Source organism: Buteo buteo, chromosome 4 (assembly GCF_964188355.1).
Source record: "Buteo buteo chromosome 4, bButBut1.hap1.1, whole genome shotgun sequence".
Classification (NCBI taxonomy): domain Eukaryota; kingdom Metazoa; phylum Chordata; class Aves; order Accipitriformes; family Accipitridae; genus Buteo; species Buteo buteo.
In genome coordinates, this window is record NC_134174.1 from 45,207,509 (window position 1) to 45,224,179 (window position 16,671).

At 41.2% G+C, this 16,671-nt stretch overlaps 1 protein-coding gene across 9 annotated transcripts in view; it reads left to right on the forward strand.

Annotated features, from left to right (window-relative positions):
- The window catches only part of NDST2 (N-deacetylase and N-sulfotransferase 2), a 136,875-nt gene that overhangs the window by 65,862 nt on the left and 54,342 nt on the right, over positions 1-16,671 (forward strand). The window contains exon 1 of one of the 9 annotated variants that reach the window (XM_075025745.1): positions 5,700-5,718. The exons of the other annotated variants lie outside the window; for them this stretch is intronic. The gene's annotated coding sequence lies outside the window, so the exon portion shown is untranslated. Of the gene's footprint in view, positions 1-5,699; positions 5,719-16,671 lie in introns of those variants that run through there. 9 annotated transcript variants of the gene reach the window in all.

The following is a 16,671-nucleotide window of genomic DNA, read 5'->3' on the forward strand; positions in this document are numbered from 1 at the left end:
ACAAGCCCAGTGCTGCTTATGTGGAAGGAATTGGTCCAGAAGATTTTATCTTCTATTTAGGTTTGCTGTTCGCTGCTCACATCACACCTCCTCACTATTCTTCCTTCTAACTTCCAGGATTGCCTTCTCTTGCAGGTGAGGCTCCCCTTCCCTGATCTTTGTTTGAAGAGGGTGTGAGAGGTGATAGCAGAACTTTGAAGAAGGGCATGCAGTTGTATTGCCTGTATTGTCAAGAGTGTTTAGAACGCTTGGGATGGTGATGGCTGGAGGCATAACGCTGTTTCAGACCTTTAAAGATAAGGTTGAGTGGAGATTGCACTGGTATAAAGAGGCCAGTATGGGTTGAAAGAGCAATTACAAGAGAGCACTCCAGTGCAGCTGAAGTGAGGAAAAAAGTATCCCCTCCCCCGCGTTTGACAGGAATGTGTTTACATAATTAGTAGGAAAACTGCTCTCAAATATCTAATTTTGTGTATATTCCCATGGGGAGAAGTGCTTTCAGAGATCTGTAATTTTGTGTATATTCCCGTGGGGACAGTAGAATGTGTGAATATAAACCACCCTTGATACCACATTTTTGGCACATAATCTGTCTGTTCCTTCAGATGCACACAGCCCTTCCTTGCACTCAGAGGTTGCAGAAACCAGGTAACCATCAGCCCTGAGGGCACCAATGCCCTGCGAAGCTTCATTCAGGACCTCTACCTGTGCACTGTTTCCCCAGGGGTCCAGGGACTGCCCTCAAGCTCAAGCCTGGGCCTTAAGTCCTGGCCTGAGTGGTGTGGTAGGTGTGCCTGTCTCTAGCCTTGCTTCCTGGACCATGAACTTATGTTGTAGATAGGGTGTCTTCTGTCTTGCCCTGTCCCTAGGCTCCAGCTCCTTTTGCTCCTAACTGGACCACTGGGTGGCCCTTGGACCTGTTTCATCACTCTCCTTGCTTGGGACTGTCAATGGACCTTGTCACCAGCATACAGCTCTGCCTACCATGTTCAGACATGGTGGGACTGCACCCTGTAAGTGCCCTGGGGTTTCCTGCTCTTTTTCTTCTGGAGCTGCCAGCCCCTGATGGACCCTGAGACCACAAGGCATTGTACTGACTGAGTCATTGCTGGTGAGAAAGTAGCCAGAAGAGGTGTAACAAACTATCTGCAAGATCACTGTCTCCTTTTGAAGCTGAAACAGTTGTAAAAGTGAAAACATGAGAACACAGGGTTAGTGTTTCTTTTCTTGCTGGTGGTATTTTAGGGTTTTTTGTTTTTTAAAGCTGTTCCTGCCTGACACCAGCCACCCACAGTACTGGTAAACAACACATGGGTCATGGTTTAACTAAACACTACACAGCCGCTCGCTCATTTCCCCCCTGTTGGGATGGGGGAGAGAATCAGAAGAGTAAAAGTGAGAAAACTCGTGGGTTGAGGTAAAGACAGTTTAATAGGTAAAGCACAAGCAAGGCAAAACAAGGAATTCATTCACTACTTCCCATCAGCAGGCAGGTGTTCAGCCATCTCCAGGAAAGCAGGGCTCCACCACACGTAATGGTTACTTGGGAAGACAAATGCCATCACTCTGAACGTTCCCCCCTTCCTCCTTCTTCCCCCAGCTTTATATGCTGAGTATGACATTGTATGGTCTGGAATATCCCTTTGTTCAGTTGGGGTCAGTTGTCCCAGCTGTGTCCCTTCCCAACTTTTTGTGCACTCCAAGCCTACTCGCTGGTGGGATGGAGTGAGGAGTAGAAAAGGCCTTGACTCTGTGTAAGCACTGCTCAGCAATAATGAAAACATCTCTGTATTATCAACACTGGTTTCAGCACAAATCCAAAACATAGCCCCATACTAGCTACTATGAAGAAAATTAACTCTTATCCCAGCCAAAATCAGCACATGTCACATAGGAGAAATTCTCTTTTCTGTCTCCCCATACTTGCCACAGGACCAACAGTGGGAGGCAGTGGTGATGCTGTTGGTGGTGGTTACTGTCACTGATATGGGTTCTTGGAATGAAAGGGATCCTGAAATGAAGGCATCTGTTTATATACCAGCAAGCATAAGATCTTGTCAAAATACTAAGTAATATGTCTTCTTTTTTGTGGCAATATATAGCTTCTTTTATCTCAGGTCAATGATAACAGCTTCCATTTTGCACTTCATAAATTGTCCAACTATCATTCTCTCATTTTGCCCCTCATTTAGGAAGGTCTCTAGAAATGTTTAAAATACCTACAAAACCCCCTTGATTTTAAAAAGGTTAGACCAGTTTTGTTGATTACTGTTGTCTTACCCTCTGTTGCAGCTTTGCCTATAAATCTCTCTGTTGTCTCTTTTCTTAACCTTAAACTATAAGCTCTTCTTAGTTCTGCATTTGTGTGGCACACTTCATAAGACTTTTTATCACTGTAGCTACAGTGATATAATTTATAACATGTTTTTCCTGCAGAAGAAACTGCTACTGGTATGTCTTCTCCATTGCCCATAGTGGATCAGAGCATCTGTCCGTCAAGGTTCGAAGTGCTTCCCTTATCAACAGTAGCTCCGTTTAAGAAAAAAAAATAAAATCTGTAGAAGATTATTATATTACACTTTTCCTAGATGTTTATTGTTATGTTTTGCCTTGAAACAGGAGTGTTTCTATGCTTTGTGATCGATGTTTATTGTTATTAATTCAAATATGCTTACTATAAATGTTAATGTTTCATAATTTTATTAACATCACTGTTAATGCCATAGTAAGCACTGCTGGATAATTGTGTATGATGTGAAACTATATAATCTCAAATTACCCAGATTTTTGCCCTTGAGTTTCATTATATATTCCCTTGTTCTTTTATTAGGAAACCAAATTAATAGTTCTTAATCTGTCCAGTCTCTCCTCTTGATTGTTTTGGATTTTTTTCATGTGCCTCTTAAACCTCCTGTCAGACTTAAAGACGAAAAAGAGAAGAAAACCAACAGACTATTTTTTTCAATTAGAGTTTCAATCCGTTACTTCAGTGTTTTTCTGTTGTTTTAGGATAAAGCGGTGACAACTGAACAGTGTTTCACAGTGGCAAGCACATGTTAGTTCTTGTACTACTCACCTTTTAATTCCTTATACATCTTAATAGAACTTAATTTGCATTTTTACTGCATTTTTTACTGTCACTACTGATTGAGCACACAGTATGCCTTCATGAAGGTGTCTAGTTTTTCCCCCTTTTTTGAGTTAGCAATTTGTTTATGACCCTGTTCAAAAAAAGTATGAGTGGTTATAATTTTTACTGTTTAGTACTTTGCTTAAATATAATGTATCATCATGTTTCTTCTTAATTCGATTCTTCTGAGGGGAATGCATATGAATGAAATTATTGTTTGAATTACAGTTTGTTTGCATTGCCAAAGTGCATAAAGTCCTCATCACAGGTCAGGTGCCAGCTGTTTTGGATGCTCTGTGAATGCAGCACAAAAACCCAAATCCTTCATTTCAACTCATATGCAAGCTATGGAAGTCAGGTTTATTAATCAAAAACACACTGTGCCACCATTTCTGCTTCTTTAGAGTACAGCATTTGCTATTTCGAATCTTTAAAATATTTTCCTACTGTTATATTTATTTGAACTAATCAAACATATATTCTGTTCACCAGTGTTACGATTTTATCAGATATTATTAAGAGTTTGCTTTATGTCAGTGTTACGTGCCCTTTTTCCTGAATTTGTGTTCTGCATTTTGTACCATGATGTGTATAATACGAAAGTTGTTTCCATACGAATTGGATTATGTTTTTCTCTTAATAGAGAATGTTTTTGTTAGACTCTATATAATCCTCTACATATGACAAATCTTCTACCTCATTAATGTGATATACTCTGCTTTATAGCCCACTGTAATCACAGTCTAGTGACTTCTGTCATTCTACTGCATTTCAGTTTTTCTTGTTATGTCATTCTCTTTTTACATGGCAGAGTAATTTTCTCTCTTTTACACCATTCTTCATCCTGCATCAGCCTTTTGAGCCCCAGATGTTACTGGTCTAAAAATGGGACAGAAATTAACCCTGAACTCGGAAGACCCCAAACACTCTTTTTTTACCACTTTTAGAGGCTACCGTGTATGAATGCATCTCGATGCCTCTCACAGGGAGAACATTTTTTAAGGGGCCAGGGCTATATCACAGCACTGTCATTTCGACATCCTTCTGCTGTGAGGAATACCTGGAGTAACAATGGGCTACGCAGATAAACCAGTTATCCAGATTCTCCAGCTGTGTTTAGCCCCACCCTTTTCCTTTAGCCCCTACCTTGTGGGCACTACTCAGTGCTATTCTGTCCACAGCCAGCCCACACCAGTAGCTATCTGTTATGTACTGAGGGCTAATCATCCACTTGTCAGCAATTGCACATTATTTCCATACCACAGCTTCAAAATCTATCTCTGTCTTCAGACCTCCAGGCAGACCTTGCTTTCTCACATTGCCTTGGTTATAGAGCTGCCCTGTGCTACAAAGGGTACTGGTGAATGGGGGACAGGAGGATCTGCTGGCAGAGGATGGTGGAGAGAAAAATCCTGGGTAGAGTCCTCTCCTAGTAAGCTGGAGGTCTGAGTTTCTATTTCTACCAGGATCTTCAGTTGTCAAAATTAACGTGCTGTGTGATGGGGCATTTCCTGACGTTTGCTGTAGCAGGGAGACGCAGGACAGTTCCTGTTTTTACAGCAGCTAGGTGTATGATGCAGTATGTGTACACTTCATTTTGCTGGCATTGGGTGCCCCTAGGCCTTGTTTCTCAGCATAGCAGTGAGCGCGGGTTCTCTGCTGTCCTCTTCGGCTCATCTGTCTCAGGGAGCTGTTGCCTACGTCTCTGAGCTTCAGTGGGGTCAGGGAAAGTCTAAGCGATCAAGACGATGTATTTTACAGGGCTGCCTGGTTTGTAAGAACTTCATTATGACAGATTAACTTTCCTTTTGAATGATTGCATATGGTACATCCAAATGAGAGATTGCAAAGCAGCCTGGCAGCCCGAGCAGAGCAATTAAAAGGCCCTGTGTGGGCAGGGAGTCGGCGAGAGGGCCGTGCTCCCTTGGCATGGCCTCCTCCAGCGCATTGGGGGCTCCTTGTGCGTGCGCTTCCTGCCAGAGCCAGCCCTCCCTCCTCCCAAGTGCTCCAGTAGGTCGCTAATGAACCTCAGCAGGAAAAGACAAAATGCAGTTCATGAATAGCTTTATAGTCCCCTTTCTCCCGCCCACCCCGCTCTGTCCTGGGAATGTGCTGCCCACACAGTGACCAGAGAGGAATCTGGAGGCATTTGCAAGATAATACCATATCAAATGTTCCGTTCTCACACTTTCTTCTTACATTTTCTAAACTGTTTACATATTTCCTTTCGGTTTACATGAATAAGCACACCACTCGGAGACTAAAAAGGGGGAAATGCGCTTCCAAATGTGCAAAGCCACATAACTGTAATAAATTGCTTTAATTACGTATGGTGTGTTTACTTTCTGGAAGCCTATTGTGCATTTCTGCCTCCAACAAGTAGCCTTTCTTGTTTGCTTGCTGCTGTTTACCAGGCTGGCCATCCTCCCAAAGTAATCCTCATCCAAATTCTCCACTTGACAGATGCTCACCGAGAGCCTTTTTGATCCTCAAATGCTCAGTGTCATCTTGGATGTTGCTCTGGCGGGCAGCAAAAGGTAGAGACTGGCTTTTCTCCCTAGGAATTTGGTGTCTTACCATGTTTTTAGGTAATATGTCTTTCATCTGGTTTATGATGTTTTTAGAAAGATATAAAGCTACAGCTCAAGTCAGAGTTGTCTCACTTGTGAATACAGTTTCAGCCAACTAGGAAGCACAGGTGGAGGTCATTTATATCATCCTCCTCAGGCAGTCACAGTTCCTGGGTACTTGAGCAGTGCTGTTGCATGCTTTTCTGTAGTTACTGTTTTTCCCGGTAAGTGCCAAGTTCCTTCTATTTTCCTTTCCTTTACTGCTTGGGAGGATTGGGAAGGTGTGCTGTCGGAGTGCTTTGGCTTCTTTATTTTTGGATGACAAAAGCTACAGAAGCATAATTATGTTATTTTTATTGCTGGCTAAATAATATTTCTTGCCATTTCTTCTCCACCATTGCCTGTATTTGACCTGTTGGGTTTTGTTTCAGTCTAGAAATGAGTATGCTTTTTAACTCTTTCACGTTTTGTAAGGCAGATAGTTTCAGAGTTACTAAGCTTAAGTTATTCCCTACAATAGTCAGGAGTGATTTAAGGTGTCACGCAGTGTGAGAAAAGGTCTTGCTTTGAAGACTTTCAACTTGAAGTGAAAAAAAAAAGGAGGTGGCAAAGATTAAAGGGAAGCTCTTCTACTTTCTGTTGGTGTTTTTCCCTATCTGCAGTCGGGAAAATCTGTTTAGTACTGTTGGGTTTAAATGCAGAGAAGACCTGACAATAAAATTTTCTCTTCCTCTGGAAAGTAGTGATTTTTCAGAAGGTTCAGAGTCAATTTGGAGAGCTAAAACAACCTTTCACATTATGGTGTCCTGTCTCTGCCCACCATACCCTGACCCTTCTCTGAGGAGCTCCAGCAAAGCCAGCCAAAGTGATCCTAAGGGTCTAGACATAATGTTTGTGCAGCCCTTCCTACAGCTGGGAAACTGATAGCATTTAGCTATTCCTTTGCCCATATCTATCTGTGTGTGCAAAAGGGAGATATTTGTTCTTCCTTCCTTAAACTTTCTCTGTAGAAGTTGCTATGCTCTCAGGATATGACAACCATATTAATGAATTCATCAATCACAATAATCTGATTAAATTGATGGGGGAGAGGGAGCCAGCAGATGAAACAGATTATTTTAAGATACGTGAGATGCCAAATTAGTGACTGACTCAGCATTTAAATGGAAGTGTTGCACAAGATTTACTAGTAACCAATGTAATAAATTATACTATATGGTTTTTCATCTAAGAGAAAGGCTCATGTGCTGTTACAGGGACCTGTAAATAAAACAGTGGCAAAGTATTACATGTAAGATATGAGGTATATATTACTTTATATTTTTTTTAATATGCATATATATGTTTATGTACATTTTGCTTAGTAATGGACTAGGATATGGACAGTACTATGGAGAGAGTAGCATGGATTTTAAGCCTTGTACAGGCACTTTGGCCAGGACCTGGTGAATATGTTTTCAGGCATGTAGGAAACTGAGACTTGAGTAGGAATGGAGTTGCTTTGTGTCATTGAGTTTTCGGGGGCAATCCCCTAGAGTACAGAGGTAATGGAAGGGAAGCTTTCTGTCAGGGAGCATATGCTTTTGTGACGATTACATTGTGTATAGATTAGGACTTTTGGGAGGGAGGGAATGGGAGGATGTGCTTGGAACATAGGACCATCTGCCAGTACCTTGGCATAGTCATTTCATTAATGAGAAACTTATTAGCTTGAGTCCAGCTGAGATAGACAAGAAAGGCAGCAAAAGGGACAGAAAACAGTCATCCAGCCACCACTGAAACAGGGAAGAGATGGCTCTGATAACCTGTAAAATCTGATTTTCTTAAAAGAACTGTTCTTGTTCTGCTTGGTAAGAAGGTATCAGTCTTCTTGTTGCTGAAAAAATGTTTTCCTTAACTTTGTGGTGCGGTGTGGGACATTCTTTGGTAGGTAAAATATATAACTGAGGGTGAGCTGGAATTGACAAGAAGGTGCTAGGAAAAAAGGAAGGAATCGTGATTTTTAGTGGGAAATTGGTTTTGCATCAAATGACTGCCTTTTCTCATTGATAAACACTTGAAGGTGGCCTGTATTGAATGTTGGGTATTTAATATTTGTGGTGACAAAGGATGACACCTGGAAGACACAACTTTGAGAGTGGCACAGTCCCAACCCTGGCCATGCCAGCAACCTCAGAGAGCGCAGTCTGGCCTGTGCTCCATGTGAGGCAAAAAATCAGGGGGGTGCTCTGGGCAGGCAGAAGATAGTGCTCCAGAGGCAAAAAGGCAATGGTTAGGAGCCTGTGAACACTGTTCTGCAAACTCACATTCCTGCTTCTGCTGCTGACATGGTAAGTGTCCAAGTTTGTGCTCTGTTCCTCAGTTTTGCTGTCCTGTAAATCGGAAGCCTGTTTTAGGGAGAGCTTTGCTATGATTCTGTTGACACAAGACTTAAATGCTATTGTGTTTATAAACAGCTCTGTTTTTCTTTTGACAGTTGAGTCAGACTTGTGTCTGGGTGAGGGTGAGATGGCAGAGCCTTTGCCTAGAGAAAATGGCAATGAGAAGTACAAAGTGGATTGAGTATTGGTATTTGGGAAATTATTTCCCTTTTGTCTGGTTTTATACTGTTCAGGTTGGACTGGTAGTTAAGCTGAAGGGAAGGTATAAGAAAGAAGTGTTTCCCATGCAAAGCCCTATAATCTGCAACTGCCTAGGTCCACAGGAGCTTGGATGTGTTTAGGATACAGTGTGAGGGTTACGCAGTTCACCAGCAAGATGGTCTGGTAAATAAGGCTGGACAAGGGCACAGCAAGATGGTCTGATAAATAAAGCTGGACAAGGGCAATTTCTGTTTGCACTGCTAAGATAAAAAAGGTAGTTTCCCCTGACATTTTTGATGATTTATGAGGTAACTCAGATGGGGCATTGTCTCTGACTCTATTGTAAATCTGTTGAAACAAAAGGAACATGCGTTTTCAAAAAATGACTAGAAAAATATAGCTTAGGAGTGTCAAAACACCTAAGCAGGAGCCTTAACTGAAAGGGGTTTGGTTAGTCATCCACTTTGCAAATTCTCTTTTTGTACTGAGGAGGGGAGAAGATTAATGAGATGAAAATCTATGTTATTACAGAGATAAGAATGGGTTATGGTTGGGTCCCAAAGGAGAAAACCCAACCCTTTGCTGTGATTCATGTATAATGCTTAGAGAGTTCCATGCCAAAAAAAATAATTATAATACTGTACAGTATGGTGTTTATATATGTAAATATATGTACAAATACTGGCACAACATAAATTTAAATCCTGACCCTGTGCTTGTTGAATTTTGTGGAAATATTTCTGATGGTTGTGACAAGTGTTAGATCAGATTCTCACGCTGACAGGTAAATGTGGTCTAAAACTCAAACCGAAGCTTCTGCTTTTGCATAATTTTTTTCTACCTGTCTTAAAATGGAGAAGAGTTGATTGAAAGTCTTAAAAAAAATTTGTCCTGCACACTGGATCCTGCTGTGTTTCATCTACTGAAACACTGTTTGATAGTATCCTACAGTGATAATATTCAATTGCCATGTTGCATGCTTTTTAAACTGACAGTTCATGTATTTTCTCTCTCAAGTAGTGGAAGAATATTGTTGGTCCCACGAGGGCATGGTAGGTCAAGGTTTTGGCTCAGTCTACTAGTCTAAAAGGCTTTGCACTTAGTGAAGCCATAAAGAAACCTCCAGCTGGCTGGATGCCTCTTCTAAAAACACAAGTGTGGCCTTATTCTGAAATGATGCTCAGGCAATTTTCTGTATGCCTCAATCTCTTGGGATGAGAGAGGAGTGGGAGGGGGGCCTTCACTGATGTTCCAGTGAAGCCAGGAAAGTCAGATGTTTGCATGAAAACACAGGGAATTTAATCACCGATTGACTCAGAATCACTGTGAAAGGGTAGAATAAGACAGCAGAGAGCTTTTAACTTGAGGTATGAAAAGAAATTAAGAAGGGAAGTAGAAATTTTCATTGCATTGCAAGCACAAAAGCTCCCTTAGCTGTTTATGTGAATTATGAAATTGTGGAGCTCTGTGCAGTGTTTTCCTTCCAGCTGCAGAGCACAGAGCTGAGTGCCTGCATTGGGAGTGTTATGTACAGCTTTGCTTTAGTGCCTTTCTGGGTCAATGACTCTCAAACAATGCCACACAGAGCTGCTTTAGTTGCACTTCCATGAGTCAATCTGTAAGTACTGAAAATTCTCCCTGATCGTAACCCAGTGTCCTAGAGAATATGCAGGCTTTTTTGACTACTAATCTCAAAGCATTTATGGTGTTCCTTGAACTCAGGTTGGTTGATCATGTGTACCTTTTTCAGATGCTATTCTTCCTGACAATTCAACCACAGTCAGATTGTTGACTTCAAAAGACCAAGTGAAAAGATGTGGCCAAGTTCTTGAACCTGTAGCATTGAAAGAATTGATACTCCTCTCTTCACTTTGTTCTGGCACTACTCTCTCAGTAGCCACAATCTGTAGCGTTGTCTCATGGAAAATAAGGAGAAAGAGAATTACTGGTTCATGCAAAGATTTTTTTCCAGGCATAATGAACAATAGGATCAAGCAGCTGCATCATTTATTTTCTTTTAACATGGATGTCTGTACCAGGTTGTTTTACCTCTGCATCCCAGAAAACATAAAGGAAGAGGGATGGTAGGCAGTTAAAATAGTGCATTTAAGTATTCTTCCAAACAAGCTCATATGGTAGTGGAGACTTCTGTGGGTGTATCAGGTATCTATTTCCATTTGTGGGAAAGTTTGGTGACAATTTGAGCATTTATATAGTCAACCTCAGTGGCAATTGGGAGCCCCCAGGGAGGAGGCAACAGTCTGTTCAACATTTGTGCGTTACTCACCAGCTGACTGCACCTGCAGCCTTCGCCATCAGTGGCTGGGTATAGAAGCATTTTGGAAAGTAGCAGCAGTGAGGAGCAGAGCTTGAGAAAACTGTGTGGAAGGAGAAAGGAAGCTGTCGCACCTCAAAGTGCGGGAAAAATCCTGAAGATGCATGTCTGTTTCTAAGCATTGACTAAGCTGGATTTGGGGCTGAACATTGGCTAAACACACGAAAGGTAATTGAGTAAGAAGTTTTGATGTCTTCTTTCCCCTCATCCCCCTGAAAGCATGACTTATTTTTACCTGTTTTCTCTGTTTCCATGTATGCAAATTTCCTTCCTCTCACCTTCTGAAAAAGGCAAAATGCACCTAATTAAACAGCTGCAGATACAGCCAATCTGCTAACAAGTCTTATTCTTTCACAATTTGGTTTCAAGATATCATATTTATTCTTCCAGATTTGGATTTCATTCAGCTATGTGCGTTTGCTTCCAGGAAGCCCTATATCTGTAATTTTTATTTGGTTTATTGAATGGAGTATCTCTTCTCATTATGTATCTTTTCTGTACAGCCAGCTGTGCTATGGCCACCTACTGGGCATCTTGGAAGTTGCTGCTATGAACCTCAAAGTGCATACAAGGAAAGCTGTTTAAACAGCACATTAGAGCTGAATTATGGGCAAAACGCCATTTTCTTTATTGCAGTGTGTCTGTACAGTCATATCAAACGTGTTTTATATCTTTTATTTGGGTACAGATTATTGGCTTTATTGGTTTTTCCCTTTATAAAAAATGAACAATGTTAAATTTAGTTTTAATTAGCTCCTTGGTAGGGTTGTATCATAACTTGGAATTGCCATTTCATAACATTGTAGGCACATTAGTGAGGTTAAGTGAGGAGCTGTTTATACTTTATTTTTCCCCCCCACATCACCTTAGATATTGGAGGAATCTCCTCTGCAACGCAGAGTGCACTTTGCTTTATGATAAAGGACAGAGATAAAAGTAAGCTTAAGGAACCTGAAGAGGCAACGCTGTCCAGATCAAATATTGACAATGATAAATGAAAAATGTAGAGAAGGAATTACATGGACTTAAAGTCAGCAGGCTGCTGACTTAATTTGCTTTATTTAATGGAGGAATAAAGTGAGAGAAATAAATGACCCTCTTCCACTTGAAATTCTCCATGGTAGCTGTCAACTTCACTGTAAATTGGCGGTCACCATTTAGGCACAAAGCCTTTACATAGCTTTCTGTTGACATTAAATTCATTCCTGTGGGATTTGGGCTCCTAGGTGTTTTCAGGCTGTCTGGAAACTAACATGATTGCCTTTCATTAATCTGGTTATTTGTTTGCTTTTTTTTAAAATGCTATTTTTCTTAAGATAATGAGTGCTTTATGACTGGTCTAGGGGAGATAAGGCATTGCTTTGTCTGTGTGAGCCATGGTTTATTAGGACCAGGGAAAGACTAGTACCGAACTAGGTGTCTTTAGTTCTTTTGAGTGCTCTTAATTTTGAATGCTTTGGGGAGGAGTAGCCTAAACAAGTCATGAGCAGAATTGTTTATATGATCTGAATGGGGTGAAAGGTTTAAATACAGTGCTCTGCTACTTTAACCCAGTAATTCAGAGAATGCTCAATGCTATCAATTTAATTACAGCATTGCTGTCAGGAGTCGTTGGCTCTGTGGCAGGATGGAACTGACAGTCTTTAAAGATATATCTGTCTGATACATAAATCATAATTTTTCCTCCTTCAAGACCATTCTTTGCTCATTGAGAAACAGTCAGAAACAAGGGGGGGGGTGAGAGAACTGTAGCAATGGAAGTTCATCAGCTGAGAAAGCTGTTTCCTTCTTACCTGCGTGATGAGAGCAGAAAGCAAAAGAGAACAAGGAGAGATCTTTTCCTAATATTTTAGTTGTAGTCATTCCCCCTTTTTTTATGAATTTCTTCTCTTCTCATAAAGATGGCATGATTTTAGCTGCTAGGCTGCAGCACTGGGAAGAAGGTTGTTATTGATACCTTTTTCCCCATTGGCCTTGATGGCAATTGGTTTGGTTTTTTGCTTGTTGGGAGACATACAGCTAGCTAATAGCAGAAGAGAAAAGGACAGAGGCAAAGGCAGATAGCATTACAGTTTTAACACTTCACTGCTTGCATTGGCCTTTCTGAAAACTGGACTGCTGGAGCAGTCAGGTTCATGGGCATTTCAGAGCAGCACGGTTGCAGGCAAGCAGAGTCATGCTGATGGCAGATCGGGTCTGGGCCACGTACACTCCATGCCATGAATAGGCTTATAGGGAGGAATCCTTTCCTTTGTTGTGTGCAGACGAGGGGATGCCACATAAGGACATGCAAAATCTGAAGTAGGGCATGGGCTAAATGATGAACCATGCTAAGCCATTATTGAACTGATGCTTCTCCTTCCTCAGATGGTTCTGCCGCCTTCTTCTGTTGTGAAAGCTTCTCTGGTGAATTACATTGCAGGCAACCCATCATACCAGAGGGAGGGGAGGAATTTAAGAGATCACTTCTAGAAATTTGAAAATAAGACTGCTTTCTCTTATCAGAAATAGAAATTCACTTAAGAGCTTCACTGGGTCTCAGAAAGCATTTCACTTCTCAAACCAGTTCTGCTGGATGCACATGAATGAGCCATAAAGGAGCTATATGTGTTAAGGTAATCTGTTTTGATGGCAAATATCCTTGATTAACTATTTCAAGTATATCCTTGCTGCTTAGTTTCCATTTCTTTCATTTCCTTGGAGATCCTGACAGGGAATGTGGTTTTCTCCATAGTGCTTCTTTCTTGAGCATTTGCAGTTTCTGACAGTGACTTTTTCTGATAATTGTTCCTTGGTTTCACTCTTTCCCACATAGCTCTACACCTTTTCTCTCCCCCTTCTCTATGTACCTTTTCCCCTTTTTTCCTGTTTTATTGCTGCAGTCCATCCATCCTTCCTCCCCGTACCCATTAAAAGTCACCCCTGTTTTTGCTCTCTGTTGTCTTTGTGTAGCTTTGAACTTTAAAGCTACACAACTCTTTCAGTGATGTTATAAAGTATTTGTTATCCAGGAAGAAATGCAAACCTCAGGTGCCTGTGGTTTTATTTTATTTTATTTTGTTTTTATTTTATTCTTTCACAGAAATTAACTAAAAATCTCCACCATTTACTAAGCAGGGCTTTCTGTTCATGTCCCTGTAAATCTTTTCAAATTTTGACTGTATCAAACTACCTTCTGTGTTTTCCCAGTGTATGCTTTATGATTATATATTTTCACTGTGCTTCTGATTTGGGCTTTTAAAGTTGTTGTTATTATTTTTAAACTGACTGCCATGTTTCTTTGGTGTAATTACTACAGAGACATATAGAGTAAAACTGTTGCCTGTCCAGTGTGACATGGATTGTTTGCCCAGACTGAGGATAAGATCTTCATGGGAAAATATTTCTACTTGTTTGGGCTCCCGTGTGAATACTGTTCTAAGTGGACTCTGTTGTATTTGATTATTGTAAATATTAAGGTTTTCATGCTTAGGAAAACTAAGCACCCTTCCCATTTTCCTGAAAGCTGTTTTATCTTGTAACGGTGAAGGGGACCACACACATGCTCTTGTATGTGCCCTGGGCATTCCAGACAGCATCTGTTACACTCAGGTTTGGCTCTTTTTCTGGAGTAAAAAGTAAAGTGAAACTTCCAGTGTGGCTGGTGTTTAAAGAAATAAAAGTGTCAGGAATACAAATGTCATTGCTTATTAAATCTCCATACAGCACACACCCTGACTAACGGGAGCTCCTGCAGGAGCCTGCGTGGCCGGCACACAGGCTCCTGAGCTTTCTTCATTTTCATTAGTTAAGTGCTTTGATGCCTAGAGATGAAATGTGGTGTTGCCTTCTCTGTTAGCGTTTGGGAGGTGGTGTTTAGCAGCTGTTGATAATGGTGGTAACGTGCGCTTCCTGCTGAGGGTTTTCCAAACATAGAAATCTGTTTGCTTCTCAAGGACAATGTAGGCAGATGAGTATCTATGGAGGAGGGAAATGGGAAATTGTTAGGCAAGGTTTTTGCCACCTCACTTAGCTTTCTGTGGAAGTGACAGCAGTGTCATCCCTTTAGTGTTGCTTTAAACCACTCCTTTTGTTGAAGGTTCTTCAAAATAAATCTTGCAGTGAATTCAGATTTGGCCAATTCCAGTCATATTCTACTGATGGAAAAATGTATCTGCTTGATAATATCACTCTGTTCTTTGTGTTTTGTCACTGGCTACTTATCAATTATTGCGTTGAGTTTAAATTCCTTGTTACCCCATTCAACTAGTGTTAAAATTCTGCCTCCCCTCTTACCCTGCCCTGTTGGGTTTCTACTTCTATCAGTTGTGACATGCCTTAAAGGAGAACTGTGGAACTGCAAAGAGCAGGAGTCTCTTTACATCATTGATAGAACTGTTTCTGAGCTTCTCTAAGTGTGAGCAAGTTGCATTTTTAAAAGCTAACGAGAAAATTATTTGTAATTCATGTTCCTCTCTGAGTGTCTCCCCTGCATTTGTGATCTGTTGATCCTTTTACTTTTTTCTGAGTCTGCTGTATTCTGGAAAGTAAAACCAACTAGACCGGAGTGATACTCCGTCTTGATCCAAGTCACCACTTTGGTAATAGTTCGCATCAGAAAGTGCAAGATATTTTGCAGTGAAACACCAGGGGACGGCTAACCCCTATGGGAAACTTATATTAAATGCCACTAGTTGGATGTTGGTGTATCTGCTTGTGTGGGTCTTAATGACTACCATGGGGGCAGTGGACATGTGAGAGTCTTATCTGCTGCCATCATATAAATTCTACTAATAATTAACCTCATAATTTGATTTTTATCAGTGAGTTTCACTGGATTGTCACAGTTCCGTGAAAAACATTTCTTTAGGTGTCTGTTCCTTTTATAGTGACATCAAACATTCATCCCTTTTGTAGTTTAGTTGTTTTGCTGTTGAATCTGGCTGCTCTGATGTTTACCCTGGTGTGTTGGGATCTGTGGAGGCCAGGCATGCAAGGCTTCTCGTTCTGCCTTCTCAAACTGTTCAGTGAAGAAACATAAGAATTATGGATCAAAATAAAAGAGGAAAGTTGTGTACTGAGGAAGGGCATGTGCTCTTTTCCTGAACTAATCTTTATCTAACCAGGAAAAAGGAAAAGAGAAAATTTTGCTCTTGTAAATTTGTGAGGAAGGCAGAGAGCTGGGCGCGCTTGGTTATATTTACAGGCAGCACAAGTGTGGTTCTTATTTGTTTACTAACTGGCTGTAGATGTATTAAAGATTATTGGAACTCAAAGGTCAGAGTTTTTGCTGAATCAAGGTCTGTGTGAGCTGGAAAGCTACAGGAGAGTACTTGTGTATCTGAAACCCAGCTGATGTGGAAGAGCTGCCTTTAGAGGCTGTCCAACAGGTACAGTAAAATTAGCCTTTTAGCCCCAACCCTGTTCTAATCTGTGTCTTCCCTCGGGGTTTTGGTGACTCTGCTGAGACGCTCTCACTGGCAAGCTGCTCTGTGAGTGTGTGTCTTGGTGTGTACACGCACAGAAGCTTCCTGAGCTTCAGTTAGCTTCACAAAGTACTTTCATCTGTGTGATCTCTAGCCAGGTAGAGGGGTGGAGGAAGGGTGTAACTCCCTCCTTCGGTGGTTTGGTTTTGTTTTGCAGTATACCTAATCGTTCTGACTCTTTAAAAGGCTTTGGCAATAGACTACACAGACTTTGTCACACCACTGAAGTTTTACTGAACTGATTTAGCTGCGGCCAGGACTAAAGAAGGTAGGGTCTTATGGTTTGCTTTGTTGACTGTTTCAAAGGTAACGATATTCATGAACAGATGTGAGAAATCCCATTAGGACTACGCTGGCATGTCCAGTTCTCTCAGCTCGTACTGCATTTGCTTGTTCTGTGAACTTTCTTTGTTCTTTGTGGTTTACCTGTAAATCCAGGGTCCTGGTTTGTTGATTGGGGTTTTTTTTCGCCCTGCACTTGTAACTTCTCATCTCGCCCCACTCTTCCTCACTCTTGCACAATTGAGCCTGCTGCAGTGCAAGCCTACATCGTAGTCTAGTTGGTGCCAGCAAGGCTGTTGTCATGGCC